General features: G+C 37.6%; 1 long non-coding RNA gene across 1 annotated transcript in view; it reads left to right on the top strand.

Moving 5' to 3' along the window:
* The first annotated feature begins 13,256 nt into the window (after positions 1–13,256).
* Positions 13,257–19,333, top strand: part of LOC131405937 (uncharacterized) — a 68,698-nt gene continuing 62,621 nt past the window's right edge. The window contains exons 1-2 of the long non-coding RNA XR_009220039.1: positions 13,257–13,651; positions 13,946–14,059. This is a non-coding gene — a long non-coding RNA (uncharacterized LOC131405937). The remainder of the gene's footprint in view (positions 13,652–13,945; positions 14,060–19,333) is intronic.

Genomic DNA, 19,333 nt, shown 5'->3' with positions numbered 1-19,333 from the left:
GAAACCACGAGCAAGTCTCCAGCCTCCCAGAGGTTAAACTGATACAGCGTGGCCCAAAGCCCAGGTACCCCAAAACAGGCATTCACCATAAATCACATAGTTAGCATAAATTATTTGGCATGGCCCAAAGCCTCAGGTATACAAAAGCCACTCCTATCAGGCAGGATGCTCCAAGGGCTCAGAGGTCATCTTCCAGGAGCTGGACCAATGGCCAGTCCTGAAGACCTTGGAAATGTGCAGGATTTGAGCAGCTCAGGTCTGCTGGGTTACCCCATCACTTCCCAGAGAGAGGCAGAAGGATTTTCTAATGGGGATTTTTCCACATAATCTCTTCTTTAAGTATAACTCAGTTTACATTTCTTGGATCCCAGTTCTTAGTGTGCTACACTGCTTTGTCTCTTATTTCAAGACACTAATAAACACCAGTGTGTGCCAGGGCACAGACATGTTTGCGTGGTACATTCCAGTACAAGGTACCGGCATCTCCAGCACCTGTTTTCCCAGGGCAGCACTGACTCATGCTCATTCTATTAAATTAATGCCTACATCTCAGTAGACTTATTTGTTGGTAACAATATTCTTCTTTGCCATGTGTGGCCTGATCCATGTATCCTGACACTAAATATATAATTTATAATTTATTTTCATTATATATCTTATGACTCAACACTGAGAAATGTAAAGCTTTTCTTTTTCTTTTCCTGGTTTTTAACAGTGATGTCAGTTGACCTATACCTTGAATTCAAAAGAGTATATGTGTGCTAGAGATGGCAGGGACTGGAGGAAAAGTATAGGAGGTATAGGAGAGAATTTTACAATTGATAGCTATTTGTGTATTAGCAGCTTTAAAAAAAAATCTGCATCCTACAAAAGTAAAGGGCAACCAATTGTATACTTGTTTTTAGAAAACAAATACGTAGTCATTATATCCTCTCTTTTAAGATCATCATGCTTGAGGAAATTTTCTTCCTGAAAACACACTCATTCTTATCTTCTAGAAAGTGTGCAGTGGAGGGCTAGGCCCTTTCCTTCTGCTTCTAATGTGGGGGGCTTGCACTTTGAGGGGAAACCTGCAGTTACCAAAATTATAGAAGACATGAGGGACCAGTGCTTTTGACTACTGATGAGAGGGCTTGAATTGGTGAACTTCATCCCCTGGAGTTGGAAGATAAGTGTCAACTCTGTGAAGAGCAGTAGGGAGGTGAGGAGGAGACATTTCCCTTCCACGCCTGTTTTTGAGCAACTGGTTTCAGAGAACGTTTCATAAAGGCATCCTTGCCACTGTCCACTGGCCACACTCTTTGCTTATTTTAATTCTGATACTTTTCTTGTGAACTGGGAGCTCTATGTGGGAAGAAAATCTGTACCTTCTGTCAGGATCACATAATATGTGTTTCTTAATGGTGAAACAAGAGGTTTGTTCTATTATATATACACACACACACACACGCACACACACACATTGACAGCTAATTTAATAGAGAAAGACACATACAACAGTTTCACTTCATTTATACCAAACCATTAAATAATTTTTTAATTTTTTGACCTTCAGGATGTTGTCACTTTAGGTGGAGCTGTCTATATTCCACATGGTTTTTTATTGGAATTTCTAGTCTACCATGGCCTATTGACCTCCTTTCCCTACAGTTTTTAGCACCACTTCCTGTACTACCAGTTTGAGTGAGGCATATTCATTTGTCTGACGATCTGCACATTTGTCTCCTAGAGTCTTCTCTCTCCTCCACATTGGTTGTTCTCGAAATTTTTCCTTCTCTGTCAAATCCCTGATTGTGCTCCGCGTCCTCTCTCTTAACTGATTACCAACACTCCTACTTATGAAATGCGGTCTGCTCTCATTGTGCCCTGCCACCTTCACTCGGATATTACTCACCATTTTCCCACACATTCAGTGTGTCTTCAGCATCTCCCTTTCCACTGACCGCTTGCTCTCAGCTTAGCCTACCAACGCGCTCAGATCTCCGACTCTAAAACCCACTGCACCGTCCACTGTTATTGCCACCGCATTAACTCATCCCTTCCTTAATTCTCACCTCGACTGGCTGCCCCCAGCCTCAGGTCTCTCACCTTTCGCATCCATCCATCATATGCTGACTGATTAATCTTTTTAATATCTCATGTCATTTTATTCTCAAAAACCTTTAATGGCTCCCCAGTGCTTATTAATAAAGTTCAAACCCCTTAGCTTTGTGCTTCTTTGCCAAGCTTCCCCCACGCCCTGGCTGTCTGCCAGCCTTCCCAGCTTTCTCTGCCTCTACTCACCTGGAGATTCCCTACCTTGGGTCCACGCTACATGGTTGGTGTGTGTTCCCGTATAGGCACTGTGCTTCCTGGTCTTCTCGTCTTGACTCGCACCATCCCTCAGCCTGGCTTTCTCTCTTTCAAGTGTGCCTTCTTCCTCTGCCCTCTGCTACCCCAGTCCTAGGTTAAGGTCTGGCTCAAATTAAACCTCTTCCTAGAAGCTTTCCTAGGTAGAAATACTCTCTTCATTTCAAGTGGCTTTCTGTAAGAGGAGCAGTTTGTACCCCTCTGACAGTACTTATTCCATTTTGTACCGTGGTACCGTGATTTACGTATAAGCATCATCTCTTCCACCAGAGTGCAAGCTCTTTAGGATAGAGTTTATTCTAACTTCTTTGTTGTGTGTTCTATAGTGCTTATTTTTAGCACAATAACTGAAAAACACTAATGATACGTTTATTGAATGAGTGAATAAATGAACGCGTATCTCCAGAAGAAAGAATGCTGATAGAAGTATACCTCATATTCTAACACAGTATCTAGGTGTGAATAAATTAAAATAATTACCCTCAGCACCTCAATTCTTCCGGATATTTTGTAATTGCTTTTATCATATAAAGCATATCAAGGTAATTGGATACAATGTGTTTACGAGCTGTAAGATATATGACTGGCCCAGATTGAAATTTGTTTCCATCTAGATTAGTAATACTGCTTTCTAATGACCTCTGAATCTTGCAGCAGAAGTCATCAGGGTATTTATCGGAAATAGACATCAGATGGAAAAGCCATCACATCATTCCCGCCCTCACCTAAATGCTGAAAATATTTAGTATCTTCAAAACATTTACTGTTTTATGGCTTTTAAAGAAAACCCCCAACTTAAAACACAGGCCCATTGTGTGCCTTTCTTGTATTCTGACCCATAAAATTGCATACTTTAAAGTTATTCTGAAACTTGAAAATAGAAATGGGAACGTCAAAATGCAACATTGTCAGTACATTTAAAAATTTTGTAGGTTTGCGCTTTCAGAAAGGGACTTATTATTTTCATTCCTGCTGCTGAAACTCTGATTTATATGGTGTTTCCTTCCCCAAGGATCCCCACTAAGCTTCACCCATTTTCCCACCACTGAAAAGAGAGGTACCCCTAGGCTGGAGAGCAGCTCCCGTTTAACAGTGCATAACAACAGAACCCGGGCTGTCAAACTCTGACAGCTGGAATGAGGAAAGATTTCAAACAATTATGAGTGGGATTTTAAATGCCTCACCTAAAATACATGGCAGGGTCCTTATCACAAAAGGGAGAGACTTAGGAAACTGCCTGAAAATTCATCCAAGAGGAATTGAAGAAAAACTTGGCAGGTGCTCATGACACGACAGCTGAGAATAAGAAACGAAGCGGCACACTGAGGGGATTTAAGGAGGTTGAACATAATCATTGATGTAAGAATGAGGCCAGGACCCAGGAGATGCCATCCCTGCCCTTTGTTATAAGACCTCAGGGACTGCAAGTGTCTCAACTCTTCCTTGTTTTGTGTTTCGTTTCAAGTCAAGTAGTGTTATTCTTATTAGCCAAAAAATGGGAATTGTCTAGTTGAGTAAAGCCTATTTAGGACTGGACAGAAAGGTACATTACTGCTATTAATACACTACTCTTGAAACATATTCATTCCTCCTTAAGAGCACTGATAGGAAAATCCATGATCAGTGCTAGTTGGTCTGTTTTATGGAGAAAGACTTTAAGTAAATAAGTAAATACAAATCCTCTTGTAGTCAGGTTCAAGGTGAGATTGTTTTTGACGGGCCTTGCTCTCTCTTCTTTTCAGACAATCATATCAGTGTGCTCTAATGACTTGCCAGCTTTCCTCCTCTAACATCTTGTATTTTTTTTTTGGCATATTGCCCAACAATTTATTTAGACTGTTTTGATTTTCAGACCTCTTTAAGTATACTTTTTTAAGAAACTTGATTCCTTTCCAGCTTTATAACCAATAATTGTAAAGCCATTTGAAATGAAGAATCTAACAGGTGACCTAAGTGAAGTTAGGTTAAGCAACTCGAACCATTTACTTAACTGACTTAAATATTTTAATTTTCTAAAAGGCCAAGGAAAAGAGAATGGTTTGTTAATAGCCATATAGGCCCACAATCCCTGTATCTAAATGCCTTGAGACCAGATGTGTTTTAGAATCACAATTTTTGGGTTTTAGAAACTGGATACAGTGCCTTTATCATATACTTTGCTAACACCTTTAGTGGCATCTGCACAATCCCTGTAATCATTACATTAATATTTGAGCAGTGAAATGTATGCATAGTCATATCAGTTCAGGTCTGTATTGCTGCCAACAAAACTCTTTTGGTTTTCAGAAGATTTTAAGCTTCCAAATTGCAGATAAAGTCTTAACTTTCTTACTTCATTCCTTAAAACAGATTAAATTATAAACAATAACAACAAAAACCCTCCAACATTCTTTTTTGTTAATGAGGAAATTGAACCTCAGTGAAATTAAATACTATGTCCAAGATCACACAAATGGCAAAAGATGCAACCAGGATGCTGACCCAGTGGCCTCTATTCCATTTCACCACATTTCCTGTCTTTATATTACATGCCCACTTAGTTTGTTTCCAGTTTTTCCCTGGTTCCTACTGCTTTACTATCCATGAGTCCATTGAAATCTTAGGTTTTCTTCGTATACAGTGCTAGTCCTGACGTAATATTGAAAATGAAAAGGTACCTGATCTCAAAGAGAACCTGAAATCCTCTACAAGGTGACAGTTCAAGTCCTACATTCACTCAAATACCAGAAATTGGTGGGCATTCCTTTTTCTTATAAAAATGTCATCTTAAACACCTAATTTAGGTAACCATGGGATGGGTATCAATAAGTTCATGAAAACTTGGAAGTTTTCTCAGGGTTCACCAATTATTTTCTGAAATATTCAAAGAGAGGAAAAGAAAAAATAATGCTGCAGGATTATTTTCTCTTTGCAATTTTTGTCACATCAACTAGGATCAGGTGGAGAATGTTATTGTTTTGACATCAGGCTAGCTTTTCACATGTTTCTTGGGAATAAAAGGAAACTCTTCATATTCCTTTCCTATTGCTATCACCCAACAATTTTTGAATTATGTGATTAAAAGGGACTTAATGATGAAATGTGGGTCATCTCCTAGCTTAAAGGTAAGATTTCCCAAGCAGTGGTACCTAGACAAAAGTTCTCCTAAAGGCGGAGTTTATAAACTCTCTCAGTAACCACTGAGTTTTTCTCTCAGTAACCAACTGAGAGTAAACTCTTTCAGTAACTGCCATGCTGGCAGGAGATTTTCCTTTAGATCTAACTTGAGTCTTTCTTGCTGCAGTTTAAATTGATGCTTGGGCTTAATAAATGCCATCCTTATTCATGAAGGGCAATGCATTTTGCAATTATAAAGCTGAGGTTTTGGTGACTTCATGATAATATACATTAGATTAGTTTTAGCTTGGTGCAAAACCAAATCACATCAGTATTCAAAACATCCAAATGCCATAGTCATCTTAATTTTTTCCTGGCCACAAAAAAACTCTATTTTTATGTACAAAAACTATATATATAACTTTCTTCGAAGGGCAAAATCTACTTTTGGACTCGAGATCAACTTGATCATCAGGAATGTAAAAGAAAATACCGTCTCTCTGAAAACTCATGATTTCTCATGCTTAAATTCTTATCAACATTGTAGAACAGACTAAATGTGTTATTGCACCTATCTTTCTTATTTAAAAAATATAACCCTGCCCAGAGTCTTTGAATTTAGAAAATGAATTATGGGAAAATATGTATGCAAGACTGAATTTTAAAAACTTAGACAATATTTTCAAAAGACAAATTATGAAGCAATGCAGTATTTTGTTAAAAAAAACATGCAGAAGCACTTTAAATCCAAAGATTCTGTACTGTTATCTCTTGGCAAAAACTACTCTGTAAGAAAAATTATTCAAAAAAGATTTCCGTCATTTCATAGTGGATCTGGAAACTCTTTATATCAAAAGAGAATTGTTTTGTGCAATTAAAATCTTCAGACACATCAGACAGCTGTAACATTGCCTTTCATAAGGTCAGCAACACTATCAATTCAATTAATCCTCTCAAATGTTCTCTACATTGCTCAAAAGCTGTCCTCATCAGGGTCGGTGATGTGATGGCATCAACAAGGGGGAGAAGCAAGAGTGACGTCCTGGTGGATTTTGTTCATTGTTCCTCTCTATACTATCAAAAGATTTGTAGTAGAAGACTTGGAGTCTTATTTTTAAAGTGTCCTCATTCTATTTCAGTTCCATTTGCTTTTGTAAAAATAGTATAGAAAGAGCAAATGTACCTTGTTTTTCAGTGTTTCCTTTGTACATCTTTGCATAGCCGCATAACAAACTCTGAATATATGTACATATTTGTGAATTGTGTGTATTAGCCCATAATCTTTGAATGATTGGTTGTGATATTAAAATAAAAACTACAATCCCTCTTTTTTTTCTCCCACACAACTTTCTCAGGATTTGTATCCTCCCTGTAGAATGCCTTGAATCACTCTCTAGGAAGGTTTTCTTTCTGGTAACTTGTTAAACCCTTCTACTTTATCAAGAATAAATGCAGTTTTAGGAACACAGTAAATAAATGTTTCTGAATATGTTTTAGGGCTTTTCTTTTGTAATACATAAAGTGCTAGTTTCATGTTTCCACCTGTTCTAACAGTACTTTTTAATTTATAAGAAATCTTTCCTGAAGGGCTCTATTTAAGTTTAGGGATGGGGAGAATTTGGAGAGAGTCCAGAGAGAGTAATAAAAATCAGTAAGCCTATATGCAAATACATTTCGGGAAAATGGTAATGCTTGCCAAGATTTTAGTCAACCTGCCAAAAATTACATTTTACAAAATGCAGTGGTGTTACTCACGCATTTTTCACACTGTGAATGCTAATGAATAATTCCCAGTGGTTGTAGAGGGGGCTGGTCCAAAGAAGTAGCTTCTGAGGCTTATGCATGAGTTACAGCCTTAATGTAGATGTGGTTTAAGACTTTTCTTTCAAAAGTCTTATACCCATGGGCTCCATGGGTATCTAATTCTTATTATTCTATGTTATGGAAATGAATCTAAAGGGCAGAAAAAATGTAGGAAGAAATGTTTTCATTCCAAGGACCTGGTTGTAAAAAATTTTTCATTAACTGATCTACTTTAGGTTTGCTGAGAGAACAGTTAGAGGAAATGTAGGGGTTTCTCCTAACAGTGTTGAGTTAGTGCAAGACTCTTATCCTGATTTTACCATCTTGATTTTCCCAAGTCTAATCTTTTCTTGTAAAAGAGAGAAGGAAATAAGATTCGGCCAACTCTTCTGAGGGAGCCTTTCATAGTGAAAAGAATATGGACTTTGCCATTCAATTGATTGGGCTACCAATCATACCACTACCCATATTGGTTCTGAAACTTGTGCTAGCTTTGTAATTGAGGATAATAATTGGTAGTTAGTTTTTAGGGTTCTTGTGACGATTAAATAAAGTTAAAAAAGAAACTAAAGCGCTTGGCTCATAATAGGTGCTCAATAAATACAAAGTCTCTTCCTAAAAGCAATTCTTATTAACAGAATAATCTGATTTAACTAGGAAATTGAAATACAGCCATACATTTAGAGGAAATGAGTTTCCCTATAAACATATTTAAGTGATAAAATGGAGAAATTGAGGGAAGGAATCATTTTGATATCCACAAAACAGACACACGCAATTTTTCAAATTCCAGTTGAACAAATAAAAAGCAACTCTTCTCTTTCTGCATCTGCTTGTCTGAATTATTAGCTAATCATATTAAATTAAAACACTTGAACCTATTTCTTAGGAATGCATTCCTAACACCTTTTAAGGTATGCACTGATATCAGAGTGGGTAAGTGTATAGATGTAATGGATCATCATTGCCTAAATCACAAAAGTTAATAGATTTGTTTATGGAAAAATTTGTTTATTAAAAAAATGTATTTAAGTTAGACTTTTTAACTAGGTTCATATTTAGAGTTGCCTGATAAATTATAGGATGTCCAGTTAAATTTGAACTTCAGATAAACAGTAAAGACATTTTTAGTATAAGCGTGTTCCAAATCTGACATGGGCGTACTTATACTAAAATATTATTTGCTGTTTATCTGAAATTCAAGCTTGTCTGGGTGTCTTATATTTTTATTTGCTAAATCTAGCAACCCCACTCATATTCTAAACTCTTATTTATACATTTTATGGTTATATTATGAATTATCCTACCATAAAGCCAACTCCTTTGCTTACAATCGATCTCAGGCCTTTTACACATATCATTTCTGAGGGATTTCTTGAGACATTTTTTTCTTTATATGGGGAAGGGATGGCGAAGTTAAAATTCTAAGAGAACCTCGAAGCTAAATAGTCTATGAGAAATAACTTCTACAAACTGCATAATGAATATCAAGCTGCATTCACATTGCTCTATTTTAATAAGTAAGAGCAAAAGATCTCTAAAAGCAGAAGATAGCTGATATCATCAAATTCTGCTACATGGCATCACGAAGGGAGAAAGAATAATCAGTCCAGAAGTTCTGAAAGACTCTCCCTTAGTAGGCTGCATGTACGCCTGGGAAGCCTCCTCCGTATGCAGCAGTATAATGAAGCTTCAAGAGGGAGAGATTTTGCTTTCAGTTTTATTCATATTATGCACAAGAATTTTGAATTACTTTTTTGGTGGCTAAGCACCTTAAATCAGCTATAAAACATCAGGTTTATTGTTCAGTGTTAAAAAACAGAGGAAATAGCAAAGAGTTTGAAGAATTAAATGAATACACAGGAAACTTGTTCATACACGTGCCTTATGTTTTAACAGTAAATCACTAACTTTTTAGACCAGGAACTGACTGCTAACACTTAGTTCCAGAGGGAAAAAGAGAGCAAAAGAGAAAATTTCTGCTGAATTGGAACAGAAAATAATGTTGAAGCAAATAGAACTCTATATACTTCTGACAGTTCAAATGATACATAAGTACACAGGCTGCCAACGGTTGGTGTGTCCCTGTGGTTCACTTCGCTCAACTCTGCATGGTTCTGTAGGACAATGAAATTCAATGCACTTAGAATTTCCACAAAAAAAAAAAAAAAAGTGAGCTCAGATTCTTTTAAAAGCATTTCTATGAGAAAACGGATCATTTACATGCCAAAAGCACTTTTAATGTGACATATTTAGCACATGTATTATTTAGAACGAAAGCTGCTTGAACTTAGCGAATTTTAAAGTCTATAAAATGGCACCCCACTGAGCAGAAAGGTAGCTGCTCTCTGTTCTGTGATTATTTGGAATAATAGACTTGTACATAACTTTTTACGAAATTAAAGGTATGACATTTACGTTCATTTAGCCCCATAAATTGCACTTTAGAACATAAAGAATGGGCTGATGTATGAATTTGTTGTTCCTTCAAGCAATTTAACTGATTTTTAAAGAACAGTTTTGTGTTTCATCTATTGAGTAACACATCAAACAGTTATCTTAGTAGATTTAATGAGACTTGTGTATCACTTAACTCTTTCGAGAAATGTTCAGGGACCTTTAAAATGAGAAAGGCGGACATCTTAGGTTTATTTTGTTTTCTGCTTCCTCTGGAGTCCAAAACCAAGAGCACCAGCTCGGCTACAGTGGTGGTTACTGTGCTGGAGGGGCACGGTGGTTGGACTGGAAGGAGTGTGGCTTCACATCCGCCACTGCGCACGCCTCATGGTGGGATACTGGTCTGCCTCAAATTCCTTTGGAGAAGAAAATTGGGATTACAAATCTGATAAGATTTTGGACATATTCTTCTGACAAACATACAATTTTCCAAGAAGATCCTCTCATCACAGTACACTGCCTTACTTAGAGGAAGCACTTAAAAAATATTTGTATCTTTAAGTGTAACTGTGGACCAAGCAGCCACGTCTTCAAAAGTAAACAGAGATCTGTTGAAAAAGGGCTGAGAGTTCTCAACCCTTCCTCATTTATAATAATTTTGCCTCAGATGAAGAGATGTTGATAAATTAAGCTGAACACACACACAGGGCTGAATTTCTATGATGTAGCCAGTCAAAAATGTGTCCATGCCTGTCTAGAAGTGATTCTCAAGGTAGAATCCTAGGAAATGGTTTATCACACAGATGAACTCGGGACTATATATACACATATGTATTTACCAAGCAGAGTCCAGCATGCACCAAATGTCTGCGAGTTTAAAGACGTGAATGACTTGTCAGCTGGTTATTAAAGTGAGGGTGGTACAGTGCTACACAAGGCTGTTTCAGAGTTTCCATTTTTAAACCTCTTCTCTCCTCTCCACCTCCTTCACTCCCTCTAGAGATTTCAATGATAGTGTTTAAATTTGCTTCAGGCTTGAAATTTGGCATTCAGGAAATCAGCTCAGCAACTCTTGAGTAATTTATCTGGGTGTCCTGAAAGACTTTTTTGGTACTCTTTAAAGACAGAGACACTTGACAGAAGAACAAAATACTGTGGCAGGTCATAGATTTGCTACGGGTCCACATCGTAAAACAGGGTGTGTTTTTTCTTAAAGGGAAGTTTGCTTTGACTAATCCACAACCAGGTGTTTTTCTCTTCTTTTGATTTTCTGAATTAACATAGCCAAGATTTGGGATACTAGAAATTGTGTTCCCATATCTATATTGCTCTCATAACAGCTTTGTTTGAAGAGAGATGAAACTAAAACTGGATCTACAGTCCAAAAGGTACAATTATGGTCATTTAAGCCAATAACATAATTATGTATATAGCGTATATATTTATCAGATATGTGCAGCCATTTTGAACTCTTTGTGTATTATCGTTGCCACTTTGCAGCTTTCTTGAAACAATTTTCAACATCATCAAAGCAAAAATCACAGGGAAGGTTAAATGCTAAAAATATACTTTTAAATTACATTGAGGTTATGCCTTAAAGCCAGGAAAATCAACGAATTTTTATATTAGCATCCTTCTCTATTTCCTTGAGATTAATTAATATCAGGAATTTAATTAATTTGTATTGTCAGCAGTCTTTTGTGCTTATTTTGAAGAATATGGTTCAAGAAGATGCTCACCCGGAAGGACTTACGTGAAAACTGTTTCAAACTCTATTCAGAACCTAAGTTTACTACTTTATTTGTATGTGACGTTAAATTTCCCTTCTCAAAATAAACACCATACCATCTGGGATTACAATGATTTTTTATTTTTAAACCAAAAATCTAGCATTGTTTGAAGTCTAGTTTATTTCACACCTTTCCAAGGCTCTCTTTAATGCAAGCAGGTAGGATCCCTAATCTTCGCATCCTCCTGCAACCCAACAGTTACTAATATTCACATGTGTGTTTTGGTGAAAAAGAAGGTTGCTTTTAGCGAGCATGAGGCAAGGTTTTAATTTGTAGCTGATAATTTGCTACTGGAAGCTTAGCCTGATTAGTCTTCTTACTGCACCAACAGTTTTTGAGGTGGTGTGAATTACCTGCTGTGTATGTTTTTACCACTCACTCAGGGATGAAAATGAATTACAACCTAGCCCTCAATTAAAGCTCGAAATAAGCAAACCTCAAACTTCTTTTATGTCTGCACTTCTAAAGAACAGAATTAGTTGCTTCTGATATCATTGGAATTGTAATTCACACTCTTGGAAATCCTGCAATGGATCTTTCAGTCCACTCAAACAAGCACATCTCAGCTGTTACCCAATTACATTGCCTTTGCTCCAAGTCAAATCATCATCCAACAGCTGAGAATTGAAACAAACTCCATTTGTGAAAATGAACCACAAATTTATCGATAATGCGGAATGTTTTTAAGTGTTAATTCTCCTCATCCTACAGAAATTAATATGTTATTTTTGGTCCTATTAATTGTGAAATCTAGGAAACTGAGTTGTGGACTTTGATTTAATTTGTCCTTAATGCACTGTTAATTTTCAGCAGTGCTGGAAAGAAATACCTTTATGAAAACTTTGAATCAATGTTTTTGGCACACTGTTAGATCTTTTGAGAAAATGTCCATTATTTTTAACCAGTTTGTTACAAGTCTACAAAAGCTTGTATTGTGTTTGTTGGGTGAACTTGACATCTCCAAGGGGAACACACAGGCAGCCAAATAGTCTATAGGTTTATTCATTGGTTTATGTTCTTATTAGGCACCTATTGTGTTTCATTTGCTAGTGCCATAGGAAATAGAGAGCTCATTGATGTGGGGCCACTGAGTCGTGAGCCTAAAAAGAATTTTCAGGCACGAGACACGTGTTCGTTTGTGCACTTTTATTTTGTGTTCAGCATGGGGACAGGACCCATGGGCAGTAAAGAACTGTGTTGGGCACAGGAACCACTGGCAGTGAAGAGCTGCCTGAGGACAGGGACCATGGGCAATGCAGAGCTGCGTGGGGACAGGACCCACGGGCAGTGAAGAGCTGCGTGGGGACAGGACCCACGGGCAGTGCAGAGCTGCGTGGGGACAGGGCCCACGAGCAGTGCAGAGCTGCGTGAGGACAGGGCCCACGGGCAGTGCAGACCTGCGTGGGGACAGGGCCCATGGGCAGTGCAGAGCTGCATGGAAGTGTCTGTGCGGGGCCATTATACACGATTTTTAGCTGTTTTTACTACTCTAAAGAAATGTCAAAGGAAAAAGTATTAGGTGATCTGGTTAGTCTCAAAGATTAGGGCATAGGGGCAGATGAATAAAATGTGTCCTTGCATTCCAAGGTAAGGTGTGCCTCAAGGAACACGTAGGTAGTAGGTAGGAGATTAAAGTCATTGATCACCTCCTGAGGTAAATTCCTTTGCTCCTAGCCCGAGGCGACTGAGTAATGAGAGACTGAGTGGCGACCACGTCTTCATGAATCCTAAAGCACTTTCATTCTACATAGGAAAACTCGAGTTATCCCACTCACTTTCAGGGAGAAAAATGTCTTGTGAAGTCATTGTGCTTGTGACTGGTCATATCTCCTGAATCTGCTGCTGTTCCACAAATCTCTTACTTTCCTCTGGAAAAAAAGAGGGATACCGGAGAATTTTCTCACCTAAGATCAGCATAGTAAGTGGCAAGAAGTAGGAAAAGCAGGCAGGGACTAAAGCTGTATCATGGTTTTCTGCTGTGATGATTGAGAAAGGCTAATGCTAATTGGAGAGTACCTCTTCATTCACTTAAAAAAAAAACAAAACAAGTTTGTTTTCTTGATGTGGCTGAGGAAACAAAAGATTCTATTTGAATTCTGAGAGAGGGAACAGAGGGCTGCTCAGCTAGAAGTGGATCACACACGGGGCTGTGTAGGAAGGAGAAGAATAAACAGAGAAGATAGAGCATGATACTTCCAAACTCCTTGATGATAGAGGTCTGGTTTTTTATTTCATTTGTGTTTTCCATAACATCTGGTTCAGGGCATGATTCACAACTGGTATATATTCTGGTTGCTTGATTAACACACATGTTCTAAAGTGATAACTCTGGTTTACAAGACCAAAGGAAGGGCAGTTATGTTATATGCTGGATACAATGTCTTTAGAAGAGTTTACCTTACTTTTGATATTAGCAGAATTGTATCAAATCTACCAACCAATTTTCATTATTTTGCTCTCCTTTGCAGTCATAAATTTCCTAGTTACAATTCTATTCTGTGATATCACAGGGAAGATAACATGTGAAGCTCTGATTGTTCATGTTCCTGGAAAGAGGAAAATGATCGTTCATCTAGTTCTTCCTCCCTCCTTTGCTATCAAATGACAAGATTGTTGATTAGCAGGTAAATATTATGCAATGTGGCAATGTTCTTAGAGCTCTTTATTCTTAAAAATAGAGAAGTAGACTTTCAGGTAGATTGTAAATGGCAAATTAATGAGCTTAAAGAAGAGAGTCCTCTCTGATGTAGGAAACACATTTTTTGCTGGGCTTAACCTTCCTGGAGGTCTGTACGTTGTTACTTGATACTGTTTATGTGATGCTTTAATGTTTCACTTAAGAAAATCCTACCATTGGATTTTGTTTGATTTAATGTAATTATGAGGGTAAATTATGTCTCCTCAGATATGAGTTATATCTTTATTAATATGAAGATAATACCTAAGGAGCCATTCAGGGTGAGCCTGAAGTTGAAATTGGACCCCTGTGTGGTTGCTTTTATTGCCCGCATATTGGGTGGTAGTTCGAATAAGAGTTAAAATAAATCCCTGTGTGACTACAGGTAAAAGATAGGCAGGTTCATTAACTCAGTTGTCTCTCCCAGGCCAGTAACCTGAGAACAAGCTTGGAATTGAGCAGAAGCAGGAGACTGATGTAGAAAAGAACACAAAGTTGTTTTGCTAGGCGACCTTGGAAAAGGATTTTCCTGTCTTTATGTTCTCTTTCCTCAGTCTCTCATTTACTCTTTCACTCCCTTACTTTCCCCCTCTTTTCTTTTTTTCTTCTCTCTTCCCTTCTTTCTCTTTCTCTAGAAAATTCACTGCCATATCTCACTTGTATATTATTATAGATTATTTTCCTCTAGTCCAGGCATTGAGTAAAATAACATAAATCTATTATGTATTCATTTTAGATATGTGATACAACTAAGAATGGCAAAAGAAATGCATACAGTCAAACTTTTGTACATAGTATTAATGTATGGCTAGCATTTTTCTGAAAACAGGTGAATTCAGGGTCAGTTTTTACCTTCTGCAGGGGATCCCTAAATCAAATTGGAACTGAATGAGAACTTTAAGCAGCCCACTGATGCTCTGCTGCCCACTGAATCCATTGAGAGCATTTGGTGGCCTTAAGTTGGCAGAGTTTTTATGATCTCACTTCTCTTTCTCTCCTGCCTCACAGCACATTAAAGTATGTTATTTCTGCCAGCCTAATATTTGGGCGCTTATCAATTACATAGAAGTTAGAAATTATGAAATATGATCTTGATATATCAAGCTGATTATTTTTGCAGCCAGCTGCATCACTGAACACAGAACTACTCAGTTATCTCAACCCTGATTGTTTTTTCTCATGTCGATAAAAATCCCAAATACTCTGCAGGAGATAGCGTTGAGTAATGAGACACACAACACTAAAGGAAAGTTTTAACTGCTTATATTTAAAGTTTTTCTTTGGCAAAAACATGGAAATGTGAATGATTTCTGATTTGTATAACACTTAGGTGCATTTTGCTTGCCTTTTAGGCAATTTATTCCACTTAGCATGTGATAGCATATATTATCATAAATTAAGATGATTTTAAAAGATAGAAAACTAGTACAAAAAAGCAATCCTTTAAAAATTCACACATGATTCTAGAGTATTTAGAAAGAAGATTTTGGAAATTTAAAACTAACAAGCTTTGTATTAATGGTGGTACAAGCCTACAAACCTGGCCCCATTCTCAAATAAAATAATAAAAAAATCAGTCTATTACCAAATATACAATTTTAATAAATAATGCACTGTGAGGTTTATGTCTTATTTTAAAAGAAAATCTTGAGTTTATTAGCTAGCTTTTGAAATTTGCACGGAAATAAATACATCTGTTCAGTCTACTAGCTTCATTGCATTGTTGAGTTTAGTATATGGGGTATGAAACAATATGGCCATCAAAACAGGTCATACTTGAAAAGATTTGCAGGCCTGTTTTGCCCATTAAATAATGAAATTATATCCCTTCCCAACCACATGCATAGAAAAAATCTGAGAAGACTGGTAGGACCATCTCTATTAAGTTTAATCAGTGCATGAGTGGAAGCCTTCAGAAGAAGGAGTATGGATAAATTAAAATACTGTGGATAATGCCACATTTTGGTATGAGCCCTAATTCTGAGGAGTAAAGATCTGGGTTGCAGAACTTTCTCAGCTACTTACCAACTGAACAATCTTGGATTTGTCTTACAAACTCACTTTCTCATTCATGAGGGGATAATAATATTTTTCCTACCTATGTATTTTGAGGTGCAAAGTAAGAAATATGGAATAACTTTGGAAGATGTGAATCATTATTCAAATGTGAGGTATTGTAAACTCTATTCAGATAGAAGAATTAAACTCATTGATATCCAGTTGGGTCACTGTATATTTTTCCCATTTTTTCCAACTTTTTGTCTTTTACATGGACTCTAGGTCTATTTTAGAGTCAGTAATAAGTTCTTTCATGTAAGACTGAACACAAAATTTGCTATTGTAATGTTGGTAAATAAGTTAGTTCATATTCAACCATATATCTATTTAATACATTTTTCTTAGTGCTTATTCCAGGCAAGCACTGTGTTCAGGCGCTACAAAAATGAATCAACCACAAATACTGTCCTCAAGAAGGTTACAGTTAAGAGACACAAAACATGTTCGTTGTTGGGTCTGGGATTTGATTTTACACTACTTATGGGCTAATGACAGGCTTTGCTGTTTCACGAATGCTGGTAGAACACATGAAATTCCTGCATTGGAGAAAAAGGATTTTATTATGCACAGCACAACAAGAGGCAGCATGTTTGTAGTGGCTCCCTTTGGCCCCTAAATCCCTGGGAGGTAACATGAGGTGGCAAGGTAGATACTGCACATGCAGAGGGTTTGTGTTGCAGCCAAGGAACATTGAGCTTTCAGGACCCACTGTTTTATAGCAAACAATAAGCAAACCTGCTCTTTGTCCTGGAGGAGAGATTACTTCATCCCTCCAAAATTGCTACAAATACAACCCTGAGAAATGGCCCCAGTAAAGAGCAGTAATGGCCTTGCCTTCTTGATGTACCCAGCAAGATATGTAGGAACACAAGGCACTCACAGAGGAGTGTCTCCCAATAGTCATAGTTAGAACGTGGCAAATGATGAGACTCAATAATTTAAGGGATTTTAGTCCCATTTCATGTCAAACACATAGTCAACTGCTTTCTCGTTTAATTTTTCTTATGGTCAGCTATTTATTGAGCTCCTACTGGTGTGTATGTCTCACGGTTTAGAACATTATAATGTTAAAGGACTTTAATCCTGTAAGGTGCCTGGCACGGTTTCTGCTGTCTTATAACTGAATTCAAAGAGATTTCCTCACTTTTCATCTGCTTCTCTCTCAAAAGCGCTTCCTGGGGCCTTCGCTGACCATTTTTCATCATAAAACATCCATTTTATGGCAACCATTTCAATATGAGATATCAAGAAGTCAGTGTCTGTAATTAAGGTATTTTTGGATTTCTTCATGAGTTCATGTTAGGAGAAATCACATTTAAATTTCATCTCTCAATGCTACCTGGATTAACAGATTTGTGTTGAAAGAGGTAGCATGGTGGGTTGATGCCTCTTATGACCAAGTAGAGATTCAAACTCATCTCTTTCCAGAGCTCATTGCATTCACCACTGCACCCTTGGAACTGGAACGCATGAGAGGTGGAGGACAGAGCTTCTTAGCCTTTTTCAGAGCCAATTTGTAAAATAAGGCTTCATATGCTCCCCCCAAAAACATGGACAACATAAATGAACATTCTACGTTTGTGGGCTTGTCACATTCAGAGTTTTCTCTTGGAAGTCTTCATTGCTGCAAGAATGTATAGGGAACAAACCGATCCTTCAAATATGAGTGAGCTGATGACTAAGAGAAGTTTGTTTTTAGAATTTGAAAAGGGCCTCCCAGTTTGCTGTTTGAGATCTTGGTGAAGATATTGCCCTTAACCAGCTGACAAGAGAGAAAAAAATTTAGTGAGAGAGTAAGAAAGAGAGATTTACTATCAAGTCAAAATACAGAGGACTGTACAGGAAAACCTTCCTTGGGAGACAACATGCTCTTCAAAAGGAAAGTGAGTTTGTTTTGGCAGGGGGCCTTGGAATTCTAGTTTGCAATTTAAATCTTTGCTAAAAATTGCATTTTTAAGGCAGGTGCTTGTCTAGCACAGGTGGTTACTGTAGCAATCACTATACCGACAGAAAAATATTATGATGGGGTGTAGAGAAACCAACCTAATGAAATCAAGTGAAAGAGAACAAAAAAAATTATTCACCTCTCTCTTCTTTCCTCCCTCACATACTCCTCCAAATAATTGTAATTTAATGTTCTATTCAGAAGAGCATATTTATAACAGGGCACCTCAATATTAATCTTAAAACTCAGAAAAATAACTTGTCATTTATTTAACCCCAGCCTGATGGGAGGTTAGATTCACTACTGAAAGTCTGTTACAAATAGCCAGGACATTCTGAGGTCACCAAATGATGGCTGTCACTTTCGTATTCAGCCCAATGATGAAGGAGCTTTTAAATGTTTGGACATTCAATCTATGTAGCGCCACGACCTGGACATACCCTTTTACTAAACACTAGCCCGCTAAATCCTCTTAGAATGTTGTTTACCTCCAGATAAATCAAACCTGACAATGTAGGTTAACTTCACTGATTCATTTTTCAGCCACAAATGATTAATAATTTTTACAGAATGAAAGCTACAGACTTCTTATTATACGGTGGACTACAGAGAGTGATATAATTCTTAGATGTCATGTGAAATGCGAAGCTATTTTTCTGGAACTGAAGTTCCCAGTTCTCTGCTAAGCACAGTAGCTACCTTTTCTCCACTAGAGGATCATCCAGCAGGAGTGACCTTATCAATTACTGTAAGTCAGCATCTTTCCCCCAGAGTTTGAGCAGGCAGTTCTCTGCAATTTGTACGGTGGCCCAGGACTAAATCCGAATCCATTTCCAAGCCTAAGCATGTCACATGCTGTGGCAGGGAAAGACATGTTGCTGCAGTAAGCAAAGACGTGGGCTTTACGAGGAGAGCTTTGCTGGCTGACCAGAAACCCCACACGATGAGAAAGGCCAAAACGCAAAGAAGGAAAATGAGCAGAGAAGGGAAAAAGAACTCCTTCTCTCTTGGGCCCAGGATGTTTTAACCCTGGAAAGCTTAAGTGGTGGATTTTGCCAATGTTTATTTCACTTCTGTTTATGTTGGCCAGTTCCCCTTCTCTGTTCACTACCTACCCAAATAGTTCTGGAGTTCATTGTGGTTTTAATAAAGATTAGGAATTCAGGTCAGCAAATGTTTCTGCCACAGGTGTCTTCAAAGTCACCTGCAGCTTGGTTA

Source organism: Diceros bicornis, chromosome 5 (genome assembly GCF_020826845.1).
Source record: "Diceros bicornis minor isolate mBicDic1 chromosome 5, mDicBic1.mat.cur, whole genome shotgun sequence".
In the NCBI taxonomy this organism is placed as follows: Eukaryota; Metazoa; Chordata; class Mammalia; order Perissodactyla; family Rhinocerotidae; genus Diceros; species Diceros bicornis.
The sequence above is the reverse complement of the archived record's forward strand: the minus strand, read 5'-3'. Positions and strand labels throughout refer to the sequence as shown.